This window comes from Gossypium arboreum, chromosome 7, assembly GCF_025698485.1.
Source record: "Gossypium arboreum isolate Shixiya-1 chromosome 7, ASM2569848v2, whole genome shotgun sequence".
Taxonomy (NCBI): domain Eukaryota; kingdom Viridiplantae; phylum Streptophyta; class Magnoliopsida; order Malvales; family Malvaceae; genus Gossypium; species Gossypium arboreum.
The window spans coordinates 91,258,168-91,275,126 of record NC_069076.1 but is presented as its reverse complement, the minus strand read 5'-3'; the positions used below and the strand labels follow the sequence as shown (position 1 = coordinate 91,275,126).

The window sequence follows — 16,959 nt, the reverse complement described above, 5'->3', positions numbered from 1 at the left end:
TCTCGCTTTTTTTACTCTTCTATGCTCACTTAAGTATAAAACATGAAATTAAAGGATTAGGAGCATCGAATTCATCAAATCTAAGGAGAACTTATCCATAAATGTGCTAAGCATGGGATAAAAATATGTATAAATTACGGTTTATCAAATACCCTTACACTTAAGCATTTGCTTGTCCTCAAGCAAAATCCTCAACTCACAATCAAAATAAATTCTTCTCAACTTATAATCCCTATCGATAATATCTCAAAATAAACCATAAGTAATCATACATTGAGAATTCAACTAGAAGAACATCAAAGTTTCAAACATTCCAAGTTGAGCATTTTATCACGAAAACATAGGTGTCTCCCCTCATTTAAGTGATTACCTTTGATTCAAAATATCACAAAGTTTAACATCCTCACTAAAGATTTACTCAAATCACTCAAAGTGCTTAAGGACAATAAATGAAGCACTCATTAGTCAATATGAAAAGTTATTACCATAGGCTTGCATGAAAATCAAATCTCCACTACTATATATTGAGATGATACGTCAATCAAAAGGTCTTTAGAGGGTTGTAACGTGGCTTTGGTTAGGGGGTGTGGTCACAAGATGAAAAAAAAGGTTAGAATCGAAATTGAATTGAAAATTTACCTAACTAGAAAAATACTAATCATTAATTGAATACAAGTGAGCTTCTTATTAGAATATGGAATTAACACTTAAGCTTAAAAAACAATAAATTACTAATAATATATATGTATGTATTGTATTTTTTAAGAACAAGTCAAATAACATAGGCTATCTATAAAAAATAAAACATAGCTAAGCAATTTATTCAAATCAAATCTCGATAAAAATAAGGATTAAATTAATTTAAGGGATTTCAACAATAATGGGTTATGGGTTAATATTGAAGGTAAATCAATGGATGGATTATTAGGCTCAAAGGGGTTTACTAAGGGTTAATTATGAAGGTAGGCTTTTATGGAGTGAGTGGGTTAAACCTAAGTGCCTTTATCATTTTGACATATCAAATCAAAGGTGTAGTCTTGACATGTATAATCAAGCAAGTTCTAGAATAACAGGTCAATATTGACGTACTCAAAGCAACAATAAAAGTAAGCATGAAAGAAATAATAGATGCTCTAAAGGCTCAAGATCTCACAAAAATTATGGCTTTTTGATGTTTAAACCTGTGAACTTCAACTCAAGATAATACCTGAACTTGGGGAAATAACCTAAAAATTTTTAATTCTCAAAAATCAACTTTATCATGCTTGATTCTCTAATTCCTTAAAGTTTAAACAATCAATACATAAATGCCTATGTTTTAATTCAAGACATATCAACAAAAATCATAAATTAATCAAAATTCATTCTAATGATGATGTGAGAAAATTATTTGAGAACAAGACAAAATTCAGGGATTTTTTGATAATGATATAAATAACCCCCCACACTTAAGATGTACATTGTTCTCAATGTACAATGATAGATATACTGAAAAATATGGATATATAATCATAAGATAGGGAGAGGAGTGAAACTTCCTGAATGTTGAATGGAATCCTTGAATTGGAGGTATGGAGAATAATAAGCCAAGACAATGATAAGATTGGAGGAGGATACTTTGGTGGTGGTAGAGGTTGGGTTCCACAACCACAGTGTCCAGCGAAGAGGTTATTGTGGTGGCCAGGCAGGACATGGCAGTCTTGAAGAACCTTTTCCAGTGGAGTTTCGAGTTTCTAAGTGATAATGAGCTTTGGAGCTCTTTATAACTGTGATAACGTCAAGAACTCTTTAGGAAATATAGAGAAGTATAATTACTTGTAATGAAATAGCTGAAACTATAAATTGTTCAATAAAAATTATAAAATCTAAAAATGAAATAGTATTAAATAAAATAAAAAGTACTTAACGAAGATAAATAAAGATAAAAGTGAAAATAAAAATAAAAAATAAAAAGTCTTTAAACATCGTCATCGCTGGATGGTTCACGAGGTGGTGGTGGCGATGAGATGTGAAGGTGCTGACAAATCTGATGTAGAGTAGCATCAATGTGATCAAAGCGCTAAAAACACTACTGCTCAAATCGAGTAAGGTGCTCAGAGATGTCAGAATATGAAGCCGCCGCATGAACTGGATGATGGATGGGTGGTGGCTGAGACGGTGGGACCTCGTGCTGTGGAGGGACATTATCAGTAATTTCCTCTGGGTCCTCCTTCTTGGCGGACTGGGCCAGGCGGTACAGGGGTGGGTCAACTCCATGTCGACGCTTGATCATCCTCATATGTAGCATACTTGAGATGCCCTGTGGGGACATCTGACCAATGAGGGTGAGGGAAGATGCTTGTGCCGTGTTGAGGAGGCCAAAATACCGTGCCAGACGAGTCACATAAGGGCCGATAGATATGACTCCCTTCCTATGCCACTCCGTCTGATGGCGAATGACGAGGGTAATGAAATAGGCAAGGTCAAAGACGTGCCAGTTCGCCATATTCCATAAAAAGTAGGTGTCGTGAGTATTAACGACGCTAGTTCTCTCTTGCCGTCCTATCAGAGTGTGGGCCAAAATAGCATGTAAGTACCTCACGGTTTGGGCAAGAGCCGATGCCTTGGAGCGGCTAGGGTCGTAGGTGGCCGAGGCAGGGACGAGGGCCTTCCAGCACTTTGAAGGAGAGTAGTGGATGTGGCGATGGAGGGTATCGAGTTCGTTGTCGTCCATGAACTCCTCTGTGTATAGCCCCAGTGTAATTCCAAACTCAGGTATGCTCAAGTAGTGCACTAAACCACCGAGATGGAATTGAACCGTTTTAGGATCATTGAACTGTGTCATGACGACTTGAAGGTGGAAGGTCGAGCAGAGTTCGAGTGTGAGCTCGAGGTACGTTGGCTCGATGATCTCAAAAAAAAGCCCCATGGTTCAGTCTTCAGAAGAGCTCAGACCACGTCAACCAGTTGGATTTGTTCGAGTGCGGTCCAATCAATGCAGCGGCCCGTACCTAAGGGTCGAGCCCGAAGTATCTGGAAAAGTTCCTCTTGGGGTCCCAAGGGAAACTGGAGGAATGGGTGTCTGATTTTCGCGGTAGGGCCCGACGATGATGCTGCTCCTTTCTTCTTCTTCGAGGCGGGGACCGTAGTTTTTTTACCACGATTTGACATGATATCTGTAATGGCAAGATGAAATAAAAATAAAATTACTCCCCAACAATAGCATGGAAAGATATGCAATGCATGTTAGAACTAAATAGAGATACTTCAGAGGAACCATGTACTAGAAACAATTATGCTGAAAGATAATCCCAATCAGACATTTTAAGTCATTACTACGAATAAGAATATGAGAATAATGCCTAGTGCATGGATGCATATGGGAATAATAATATGGGAAATAGATTGAACTCCATGGTAGCACAAGAATGAATGTATCATAATCCATCAACTAGATTAGCAAGAAACAAAGGGTATAAACATTGCTATTATTAGAACTATGAAGATTAACAGTCAAAATAAAACAAGAAAAATCAAATTAGTAAACGAAATGAAGAGAAAAAAATGAACAAATGCAAGAGCTTAGTAGAGGGAGGAGCTTGAGTCATCGATGGTGGTGTTGTGGTCGGCACACGGGCGTGGCAGGAAGGGCATGTAAAGGGGTTGCAGCGGCTAGGGTTAGGGATTTTAAGGAAGGAGATGATGAATAGTGAGGGATTTATATAGATTTTTGGGCAAACGGTCATGGGGCACGCCCGTGTGCCATAATTTTAGCCCGTGTGTTTCGCGATTTCTAAATTTGGGCGCATCTGAAATTCGTCCCACGCCCGTGCTCTTTGGGCGTATTGGTTCACACGGCCGTGTCGCATGCTCGTATCCTACTTCGTTCGCTTCTCCCACGCCCGTGTGTATAGGTGCATGCCCGTGTTATTTTATTAGTCTTGAGCACGGGTGGTAGGCACGAACATGTTGCACGCTTGTGCTAAATTCTTAGTTTAAATTACAGTTTCTAGACATGGGCGAGTCGCACGCCCATGTTGTTTTGACAGACTTGCCCACGACCATGTTACAAGGCCGTGGCAACTTATCGCATGTCGTGTTGGGGAAAAATTTTGCCCTATTTTCACACGGCCGTATCGCACGGCTGTGTCTACGCCCGTGGTGTGAGCACAGCCTAAGGCACACCCGTGTGCCTGGTCGTGTGGATTAGAAAACCTGTGTTTTAAGGACTCAATTAGTGATTAAATGTTAAAAACTAAAATTTTAAAGAAATCAATACTGTTAGTGCTCGGGCTGCCTCCTGAGAAGTGCTTATTTAGAGTCTAAGCTCTATTTACCTCCCTTTTGCATGGTCATGGTGGTGCGAGGAGTTTACACTCCTTATTCCTGCTATCAATTTCATCAAAATAAGGTTTTAGACTGGTACTATTTACCTTAAAAGTGCCGAATTTGGGATGAATTACCTTGACTGTACCGTATAGAAAAATGCTGAATACTGTAAGAGGGATTGCTCCGTTAGGTTCAAGAGTGGCAATACGAGGGTCTGTTGTATCTAGTTGTACTTTGTCTCCAACCTTAAGTTGATTTGGTGAAATATTGAGCTCGTTATGGCGTGGTTTTGGTTTATCGTGTGTTATTGGTTTATGTGTTCGCCATTCATCTAGTTCCTCGATTTGTAGCTTTCATTCTTCATAGATGGGTTCTTTGTTGTTACTTGAACAAGGCTCATGTGTGCTCTCTGAACGTGTTTCTTGTAAAGAAGGTTACAGCACATGGTCAATATTAATAGGATTACGAGCTTGAAGAGTAATTGAGTCATCACCTACACGAAGTGTGAGTTCACCTGTACCAACATCAATAACGGTTCTAGCAGTTGCTAAAAAGGGCCTTCCTAGAATTAGAGGTGCGTCACTACCCTCTTCTATGTCTAGAACAACAAGATCGATAGGGAATATAAATGTATCAATTTTTACAAGTACATCTTCAATGATACCTCTAGGAAATCTGATAGTTTCATCAGTTAACTGAATACTCATCCTAGTTTGTTTGGGTTTCCCAAGACCTAATTGTTTAAACATTTTGTATGGCATGACATTAATACTAGCCCCTAAATCAGCCAAAGCATTTTTAACATTTAAGCTACCAATTAAACAAGGAATTGTAAAACTCTTTGGATTTTTAAATTTGTTGGCTAGCTTGTTCTATAAAATGGCTGAGCAAACCGCATTTAACCCCACATGCGACGCTTCATCCAACTTCTGCTTATTTGCTAAAAGCTCCTTTAAGAATTTGACTGCATTTGGCATCTACGAAAGAGCTTCAATAAATGGTAAGTTAATGTGTAATTTCTTTAATAGTTTAAGGAATTTACCAAATTGTTCATCTGTACAGTCTTTCCTTGTCGCATTGGGGTATGGCACTCGTGGTTTGTACTCTTTACTTACCAGTTTCTGCTTATTGTGGTCTACCTGGCCTTTACCTTTACTTACCATAATTCCTTGCCTCGGTTCTGGTTCAGGGTCAACTAACCCTTCCTCGTCTTGGATGGTAATTGCATTGAGTTGTTCCCTTAGGTTAGATTTAGTGTTACTCAGCAGGCTACCTTATGGTCGTTCAGAAATGAGTTTTGAGCCCTTGGATGGATGCCTGTTGATTCTTAAGTGTTGTTTTGGTATTTTAAAAGCGAATTTCTGACACCGAGATAAACGTTGTTAGCATCTCCTCAAGGTTCAGCTTCTTTTCCTGTTTGTAAGGTGGTTGTTGGAAGCCTGGAGGCGGTGGTGGTCTCTGATTCCTTTGGCCTCATGAGAAATTTGGGTGTTCCTCCATCCTGCATTATAAGCGTTACTATAAGGATTATTTTAAGGTTGAGGATTATTACCCATATAATTTAATTGTTCGTTTTCCATGATGTGGTCATAAGGTGGGTATTCTGAATTGCTCGTCCCTCCTTCACTTACATTGCATTGCATCATTGGGTGAACCTGTGAAGAACCAAGAAAACCGTCAATTTTTCTATTCAAAAGTTCTATCTGATTAGAGAGCATAATGACCGAATCAACGTTAAAAATGCCGATTGCTTTCGTTGGCTTTGTGCTCATGACTTGCCACTGGTAATTATTCAGTGACATCTCTTTTATAAATTCATAAGCATCCTCAGGTGTCTTATTATTGATAGTCCCATCAGCAGCTGCGTCAACCATCTGTCTAGTTGAAGGATTCAAGCCATTGTGAAAAGTTTGAACCTGTATCCAGAGTGGTAACCCATAGTGAGGGCACCTTTTCAACATATCCTTGTATCTCTCCAATGCATCGTAGAGTGTTTCTAGATCCATCTGCACAAAAGAAGAGAGATCATTCCTTAATTTAGCCATTTTAGCCGGTGAAAAATATTTTAGTAAAAATTTTTCGGTCATTTGTTCCCAAGTAGTGATTGACCCTCGTGGTAACGAGTTCAACCATTGTTTAGCCTTATTCTTTAATGAAAAGGGAAATAACCGAAGGCGTATAGCATCGTCAGAAACGCCATTGATTTTAAATGTGTCGCAAAACTCCAAAAAATTCGCAAGTGATTGTTTGGATCATCATCCTACAAACCATCAAACTGAACAAATAGCTGTATCATTTGAATCGTGTTAGGTTTCAGTTCAAAATTATTTGCAGCAATAGCAGGCCTAACTATACTTGACTCAATTCCTGTTAAATTTAGTTAGCATAATCATACATAGTGCATGGAGCATGATTCTGATTTACTAGATCAGTAGCAATCACAGGAGGTAGAGGATTTTCCTGATTTTTAGCCATTCCTCGGTTGTGGTTTGAATATCGTCCTCTTGCTCTTCCTCTGTGTATCTTAAGCTTCGCCTTATTTCTCTTCGGTTTCTGCGAGTTGTGTGATCAATGTCACTATCAAAAAGTAATGGTCCTGACTGGTTTCTTCTGGTCATAAACTAGAAAAACCTATCAGAAGCGAATAAGAGAGAAAATTAGAAAAGAAAATAAAAATTTAAATTGTATATAAAGTAAAATGGCTAAAGTAATAAAAATCTAGTGTTCCTAATATCTTAGTTCCCCAACAACGGCACCAAAAACTTGATACGTGATATTCGCGACAGGTTTTAAAAACTTATAACTAATCGTCCTTAAACCTAACTATTATTACAATGAAGGCAAGTGTACATATCGAACAGTAGTATAGCTTTAGCAAGACCGGATTGTCGAACCCAAAGGAACCAAGAGTACTAGTAATTACTTTCTTTTTATTATCTAGCCTAAAAATTAAGGGATTTGTTTATCTAAACTAATTAACTAAACTAAGGGTGCACCGACGCTGTCTCAATTTCAATTCTTTCTGTGACAGAAGATACTTGAGACTTTAATAATCAGTGTAAATATAACACTTTTCACCTTATAGGTAATGTCTTCAAATCTTCAAGGTAAATATCATTACTGCTAATTCTAGATCATGTGTCGAATAATTGTGTTCATGCAGTTTCAATTGCCGTGAAACATAAGCTATTACCTTTCTGTTTTGTATCAATACACACCCGAGACCATCTAAAGAAGTATCACTGTACACAATGAAATCTTTTCCCGACTCTAGCAAAGTCAATATTGGTGCCTCTGTCAACATTTGCTTCAATATTTCAAAACTTTTTCGACACTACTCACTCCAAACAAACGGAACACTCTTTTGCAGTAACTTTGTCATCGGTAAAGCTATTTTTGAAAATCCCTTTACAAACCTTCGATAATATCCGGCCAACCTAAGGAAACTATGTACTTCTAACACATTTCTAGAAATTTTCCACTGAAGTATGGCTTCAATCTTCTTTGGACCTACTCTTATCCCATCTGCTGGTACTACATGACCAAGGAATACAACCTCTATTAACTAAAACTCACACTTACTTAATTTCCCATATAATTGCTTCTCTCGCAATGTTTGCAAAATAATTTGAAGATGTTGTTCATGTTCAGTTTCAAACTTCGAATATACTAAAATATCATCAATAAAAACTACTACAAACTGATCCAAGTACGGTTGGAAAATCCGATTCATAAGATCCATAAAAGTAGCTGGAGCATTTGTTAACCCAAATGGCATCACCAAAAATTCGTAATTCCCATACCGTGTACAGAATGCCTGTAACACCCCTAACCCATATCCAACACCGAAACAGGGCTCAAGGCATTATAGGAACTTTACACTTTCAGTATACTAACTCTGGTCACAAAATTTCATTTGAATTTAAAACTTTTCAATCATGAACATCTCGTCCCTTGTATAGGCCTTTGAGACCTATAACATATTGGAAGGCAATGCGAGACAAATACGGGCACGTTCGATTAACCTTGGGCTCCTTAGAAAATTTTCCTTAACATAAAGGGACACACATTCGTGTAGGTGAGCAGTGTGGACTCACACACCCGTGTATCTTGGGGCATGCCCATGCTCTTCAACCGTGGGCAACACTGACTTATCAACAAGGCCATGGAACATGCCCATACTGCCTGCCTGTGGACGAAACTGTCATTTTACACGGCCATGGCGCACGCCCGTGTAGCCTACCCGTGTACAACTTTGAGCTAAAATTTTAAGTGCAGGGAACACACAACCATAACACATGCCTATGGGAGAGAACCGTGTGTCTCACACGGCCTAGACACACGCCCGTGTATCTAACCATGTGGACTTTAATAGGCTATTTTCTAAGCCTTTAGTCACCCTTTTCTACTACTTGTGCCTAATAGTTACCAAGTTTGAGAGAAAGCATGATTATACACTTGTAAATAATCTAAATGAAAATAGTTGTATGGAGACCTCATATCATTGGTTTCATACATAAATGGTTATATCCTATTTAGTGTCATGGGTTCCCATATTCATTAATCCATCTGAAATTGGCTCATTCATGTGATTCATTGTCAATTGATAGTAACCCATCATTTGTAATTAAAACCATGCATAAATTCATAGGTCATAGCCTACTTAAATTAAGCCAATTTTCATGGCCATATACAAAGAGATAAACATATTTTTACATGCCTTTACTGGGCAAATCAAATGACACATATAACAAAATAGTAAAAAATACTATACATGTCATTGAACAAAATAAACAGAGTCTTTATACCAAAGCTTGTTTAGTTAATAGTATGTTGCTTCTCCCACCCGTCTTCCAATCCTTATGAGTCATCGAGCTCTGAAAAATAGGGAAAAGAGAGGGATAAGCATTTTCATGCTTAGTAATCTCGTTGAGTTTCTAGGAAATCTCGATGGAATACCCATTATTCGTCAATTCATTCAAATGATCTTTCCATATATACGCTCCCGCGAACCTCACATCATATGGCGGGATTACCAGTCCAGGTTAAATCCCCCATTATATGAACTCATAAGGTGATGTCGAGATTGCCAGTCCAGGCTAAATCCCTTATAACAACGAACACCCTTAATGAGCTCGGATCTGAGTTACTAGTCCAGGCTAAATTCAGATCCTAATCGGATTACCCGTCTAGGCTAAATCCACAATACACTCATATTCTTCAAGAGGCTTGATCATTCAAGAAACAACCGTCCGAGTTAGATTCCTTTCCATACTCGAGATCACGGATTACCCGTCCGGGTTAAATCCTTTCTGCATGATCAACCGTAAATTATACATATTTTTACCCCATGTTTAATGTATTTTATGGATGATTTACCATTAGAATTGGTGAATTCAATGCTCCTAATGCTTTAATTTCATGTTTTATACTTAGGAGAGCATAGGAGAGCGAAAGGAATGAGAAACGGGCCAAAAACGGAGAAAATAGGCCAATGTACGAAATCAACACGGCCTGGACCTCCTCACACGGGCAGACCACACGGCTGTGTCAATTTGGCAGGCCCGAGCATGGCCTGAAATAATCGAACACGGAGGTGTGACACGGGCGTGTCCCTAGCGAGCCCAAGTTGAGTCCAATTCGGAAAAGGCTAATTTTGAGTGCTTCTAGGCATTCCAAAGCCTATAAATACACCCTAGAGAAAGAAAAAAAAGGGAGACGGAGATTAAGGAGTAAGGAATTACTCCAAGGAAGCCGATTGATCCATCTCAGAAGCCGGATTCATCATCAAGACTGAAGATCTCTCCTCAATTTCCCTTCAGGAGTTTTGGGTTTTCTTTATGTTTTGTATTCATTATTCTTCTGAGATGTTTTCTTATTTAGTTATGAATTAAAACCCCTAATTATGAAATCTAAGACGAATCTTGTTATTATTTTCTGAATCGTATGATAATTATTTAACTTGTTCTTAATTATGTGTTCTTAATTCTTGTTTTGAAATCCCAGGATATTAATTCAAGACATGCTCTTATTCAGAGGAGGAATAGACCCTGTCTAAGAGTACATTTGTCATAATTAAGAGGAGTTGATTGCGCGCCTAGACTGTAACACCCCGAACCCGAGACCATCGCCGGTGTCGGACACGAGGGGTTAGCAAGCCAAGTTCACTTGTTTTGCCCATCCATTGGACATTTCCAGTCAGGCTGGAAAAACTGCGTCACTGTCGCCTTAAAAATCATATCTCGAGTTTCAAAACTCAGAAACTGGTTTCGTAAATTTTCCCTGAATTTAGACTCATATATCCATCCATGGATTTATTTCTAGAATTTTTGGTCAGGCCAATTGGTACAGTTTATTAGTTAAATTCACCCATGTTACAGGGATTGACTGCTCTGACCTTCGCGCCGTATAACTTGAATATATCTCTGTACAGGGCTTTAATGCTGGTGCCGTTTATTTCTAATGAAACTAGACTCAAAATGGAATCTGTACATATAAGGTATGTCTCCTAATTCTTTCTGGATAATTTATAGTAAATTTTTAAAGTTGCGACAGGGAACCCAAAAACCGTTCTGGCCCTGTCTCACAATAGCTTTAATATCTCTTAACATGTAACTCCTATGACCATTTCGTTTCTTCCATATGAAAATAGACTCATCAATGTTAATTTACATAGCTGATTCACTATTTAATACCATTCTTACAAATTTTGGTGATTTTTCACATTCACATTACTGCAGCTGGCAGCATCTGTTTTTAAGGTAGGTCTTACCTATTTTGTAGTCTCCATGAACCAACTAGTCTTGCCTTACATAGGTCCACATATGATCATTTTAACCATGCCAATGGCTGATCATGTGACCAACATTCCCATTTCCAATTCATAGTCACATCATGACACCATATATATATATACAAACCGCAAATAGTTTAAGTTGATACTTCACTATTACGAGCCATTTTCGCATGGCCGCATACATATACATCATAACATATTTAAACCAACAAGGGTAGTCCTATACATGCCATTTCAAGTTCAACCAAGAATTTATACCAAAATGGGGGCTTGATAGTCTGGATGACTTCGACTTCAACGATCCCGAATCCGATTGCTATCGGCGTAAATCTAGAAAACCGAGAGCCAAAAGCAATGAGTAAGCATTTTTATGCTTAGTAAGTCTCAAGGAATATAATCAACTCTAATTACAGCAATACATTCACATAGTTAAATGCATCATTTCATTAATGCACATTCACATAATCATACTTACTTCACCATCCCAACTCTTATGTTCATACACAAATAACGGCTTCATTAAGGCCGATAACTCGTTCCATCATAGGAGCGGATATTCACACGCTCTTACTCCTAGCGCGCAAAGCACACACCGCACTTACCTTGTCATTGGGAAATTTCACAAGTGCATTAGCTGAAATTTTCCAGCAAGCTTATAATTTTCAAATCACATACCTTCGGAGTTTAACCGGATGTCGCTACTCGATCAATCGCCCGGGACATAGCCCGGTTATGGTAACCCGCACCAAGGCCTACGGACTTAACCCGGATATCACGATTTGCACAAATGCCTTGGTCTTAGCCGGATAGAATGACTCGCACGAATGCCTTGGTCTTAGCCCGGATGTAGCCACTAGCACAATTGCCTTCGGTCTTAACCCGCTTATAATTTCCAGCATAATTGTCTTCGGGCTTAGCCAGGATATCAATCAATTTCTCATGCACACATACATCAATAATCATTGGACATACATATTTATTTTCGTTACTAAGGCTCAAACACAATTATAATCACTAACATAATCGCCTTCGGGACTTAGCCCGGGTATCATTCGAATACTCATACACACATAAATCAATAATCAATACATCCATATTTCATTCCACATAATTCAAGTAAGGTCACTTCTTGAGGACTTACCTCGGATGTTGTCGAACGGCTTTTACGGCTATTCGATCACTTTTTCCTTCCCCTTGTCCAATTGTGGCCCTCTTAGCTCTTGAGCTAATTCAAACAAATTCAATTTATCAAAACCTCATTGTGCTAGCTTATGGCCGAATATGACAAGGAATTTAAATGGTCATATGGCCACCCTTTAGCTTGAATACACAATGGTCATGCACATTTTATACTACATCAAGCAATTCAATACAATTTATTCGAGCATCAAGGAAAAGCTAAGGCCTTCAATAGGCTACCCAAGGCGAATATACTTGTCCATGTTGAGGCCAATTATGCACTTAATACCACACAAAAACAGCATGCATTTTACTAGTTAATGCTTTGCATATTGTAGCTCAAAACTTACAATATAGCATCAAGCACTCATATGTGTGCTAGGCCGAATGTGCTTACAATTTCACAATTATTCTTCAACATCTTCTTCTTTAAACAAACTTATTCATCACTTCCTTCATAACCAAAACATCATGTGCAAACATATATATATACATATATGAGCATGGTCAATTTCAAGGTGTCCATAGCCATCCAAAACACAAATTTTAACTAACATGCAAGAAGCATGAACCATGCTCATGAATGCATCATGGCGAATATGACAATCATGCTCCTTTTCAACTTCAATCATGATAAAACAAAAGAAAGCTCAAAATCTTACTCAAGAGTAGACAATCCATCATTGCATGCATCATCATCAAGCTTCACACTTAGCATGCAATGGCTTTATCACCATAACAACTTTGGCCAAATACCATTTCCATGGCTTAACAAAGATTTGAGCCATGGCTAACATGCACATCAAGTTAGCAACCAAAACATGCATGAAACTCCTAACACAACCTCATACATACCTTAATCTTGATGCAAACTTAGCCAAATCTCCTTCTAGATCTCTTCCAAACCAAGCATGAAGCAAAAATCCTCCTTCTTCCTTAGTTTTGGCTCAAAGAAAGGATGAACAAAATTTTTTTTCCTTCTCTACAACTCACGGCAATGGGGGGATTACCATACTCACACACATTTTTTTTTCATTTTTTATCACCCATACACCTTTGTTTATTATTTCACCCTAATGCACCAACAAAACATGTTTCATGACATGTTTAGCCCATCCTCCCTTGTCATGGCCGCCACCACCTATAAAAGGGGAATTTGACATGCAAGTCCATTATTTTGCATGCATGCTTTAATTAGTCATCACACATTTCCTATCATACTTTCAAAGTTCATTACTAAGTCCTTTCTTGTGGAATTCACCCTTATAACACTAAATCAATCATCATAAAATGTCATACATGAGCACACACATATTATAGGCATCAAAATAAATTTTAATTATTTTTATGCCTCGGTTTTGTGGTCCCGAGACCACCTTCCGACTAGGGTCAATTTTGGGCTGTCACAACTCTCCCCACTTAAGAAATTTTCGTCCCCAAAATCTTACCGTAAATAGGTTTGGATATCGCTCTTTCATAGAGTTCTCGATCTCCCAAGTAGCTTCTTCTATCCCGTGCTTGAGCCATAACACTTTTACTAGCGGAACCCGCTTGTTTCACAACTCTTTCACTTCTCGTGATAGGATACGAATCGGTTCTTCCTCATAACTCATATTAGCTTGAATTTCAATTTCTGATGGACTAATCACGTGCGATGGATCGGATCTATAGCGTCGAAGCATCGAAACGTGAAAGACATCGTGAACCTTTTCGAGTTCAGGGGGCAAAATCAAACGATATGCCACTGGATCGACTCGATCGGATATCTCATATGGCCCAACGAACCTCGGGCTCAACTTGCCCTTACGGCCGAATCTGAGTATCTTTTTCCAAGGCGATACCTTGAGAAACACTTTATCACCCACCTGATACTCGATATCCTTACGCTTCAGGGTCTGCGTAACGACTTCGACGATCGGAGGCTATCTTCAGACTTTCACGGATTACTTTCACTTTCGCTCAAAGATCCCTAATCAAATCCACCCCGAAAATCTTGCTTTCACCGAGCTCGGTCCAAAACAATGGTGTACGGCATTTACGATCGTACAAGGCCTCGTAGGGTGCCATCTTAATACTTGATTGAAAGTCGTTGTTGTAAGCGAATTCAATCAACGGCAAATACCGTTCCCATGAACCACTAAACTCGAGGACGCAACATCTTAACATATCCTCAAGTATCCGAATTATCCGCCGGATTGACCATCGGTTTGGGGTGAAAGGCGGTCTGAAATGCAACTTGGTACCCAAAGCTTCTTGCAACTTTTTCCAAAATCGCGAGGTAAATCTCGAATCTCTATCCGACACGATGGAAATAGGCACCCGTGTAATCTCACAATCGAGAAACGTACAATTCAAACTAATTTGTCCATTGAAAAATCCGTACGTATGGGGACAAAGTGGGCCGACTTAGTCAATCGATCTACCACGACCCAAACCGCATCCTTCTTACTTGCTGACAATGGCAGTCCGGATACAAAGTCCATTGTGACTCGATCCCATTTCCACTCGGGTATCGTGATTGGTCAAGTAATCTCAAGGCACCGATGTTCCGCTTTCACTTGTTGACATATTAAACATCTCAAACAAAGTCGGAGATGTCTCGCTTCATACCATGCCACCAAAACCGACGTTTCAAATCATTGTACATCTTCGTACTCCGGGTGGATTGCCATTCGGCTACAATGGGCTTCATTCAGAATTATCGAAATGAGTTCAATTCTTTGGAACACACAGACGACTTTTGAACCTCAAACAATCGTCATCATCGATTTGAAACTCAATCCTTGTTCGAACACACTCGGCCCGTTTTGCAACCAACTCGTCGTCGACTTTTCGAGCTTCGAATTTGATGTATCAATAGTGGTTTGGCTTTCAATTCAGCTACTAACACACTATCGGATCAAGCAGACAAGTGTACGCTCATCGTCAGAAGCGAATAATGATTTACGACTCACGGCATCCGCAACCACATTCGCCTTCCCGGGTGATAGTCAATGACCAGCTCGTAATCCTTTAACAGCTCGAGCCAACGTCTTTGTCGCAGATTTAAGTCTCTTTGGATCATCAAATATTTGAGACTTTTGTGATCCGAGTATACATGGCACCTTTCACCAAATAAGTAATGTCGCCAAATCTTTAAGGCGAATACGATGGCGCCAATTCGAGATCATGAGTCGGATAATTTTTCTCATGTGGCTTTAATTGCCTCGACGACAGGCCACAACTCGACCTTCTTGCATTAATACACAACCTAACCCAAGTAGAGAGGCGTCGCTATAGATGACAAACTCTTTGCTCGGACTCGGGTTGCACTAGAATTGGGGCTTCATCAAATAAGTTTTCGATTGATCGAAACTTTTTGGCATTTCTCGTCCATTCAACTTAACATCCTTTTGGAGTAACCGTCATCGGCGTGGCTATCGTTGAGAAGCCTTTACAAATCGTCGGTAATAACCTAAGAAGCCCCAAAAGTCGAACCTCAATAATATTTCTGAGGCTTCCAATTAAGTATGGCTGAAATTTTATTCGGTCGACTCGAATACCCGATGCAGATACCACATGACCCAAGAAGCTAACCTCTCTTAACCGTAACTCACACTTCTTTGAACTTAGCATATAATTGCTTATCCCGTAAAATTTGCAAGACTAACCGCGGTGTTCAAAGATGTTCGGTCTCATTTCTTGAATAGACCAAGATGTCATCAATGAACACGACTACGAATCGATCCAAATATGGTCTAAAGATCCGATTCATTAAATCCATAAATACCGTAGGGCATTAGTGAGCCCAAACGGCATCACTAGGAACTCATAGTGACCATATCTCGCTCAAGGCGGTCTTGGGTACGTCCAATCTTGGATTCGCAATTGATAATAGCCCGATCTCAAACCTATTTTCGAGAACACCGAGGCTCCCTTTAGTTGATCGAACAAGTCATCGATACGTGGCAACGGATATTTGTTCTTTATTGTCGCTTTATTAAGCTGACGATAATCGATGCACAGCCGCATGGTTCCATCCTTCTTTTTCACGAACAACACTGGCGCACCCCAAGGCGAAAAACTCGGGCGAGCAAAACCTCTATCCACCAATTCTTACAACCGAGCTTCCAACTCCTTTAATTCCGTTGGTGCCATACGATCACGGAGCTATCGAAATTGAGTGGTACCAGTACCAATTCGATGCCAAATTCTATTTCCGAACAGTGGTAAACCCGGCAATTCTTGTGGAAAACATCCGGTATTCACAAACCACGGGCACAGATTCGGGTTTCTTTTACGATTCCTTGTCATCGAGCACGACGCAAGGTACGCCGCACTCTTTTCTTACATATTTTCGGGCCAACATTGCGATATTATACCGGCAACCCTTTAAGTCCGTAGACTTAACCCGAATTATCTCGTTATTCGCACCTCAAATCGATAGTCTTGCTTTTGCAATTTACGACCGCATCGTGCATGGTCAACCCATCCAAACCAAGAATAACGTCAATTCATCGAACGGCAAAAGCATCAAGTCCGCCGGAAACAAGAACCTCGGAACACTAGGGGACTTTTCTTGCACACTTTGTTGACAAGCACGTAATGACCCAAGGGGTTTGACACCGAATTACAAACTCAAGAGACTCAATAGGCAAAGTCTTTTGGATGCTAAGGTTTCACATATATAAGATTGA

General features: G+C 39.4%; 1 non-coding gene across 1 annotated transcript; it reads left to right on the top strand.

Annotated features, from left to right (window-relative positions):
• Positions 1–6,240: 6,240 nt before the first annotated feature.
• On the top strand, positions 6,241–6,347 carry LOC128296067 (small nucleolar RNA R71). The gene has a single exon (XR_008286615.1). It is a non-coding gene; the product is annotated as a small nucleolar RNA R71 (small nucleolar RNA).
• Positions 6,348–16,959: the final 10,612 nt, after the last annotated feature.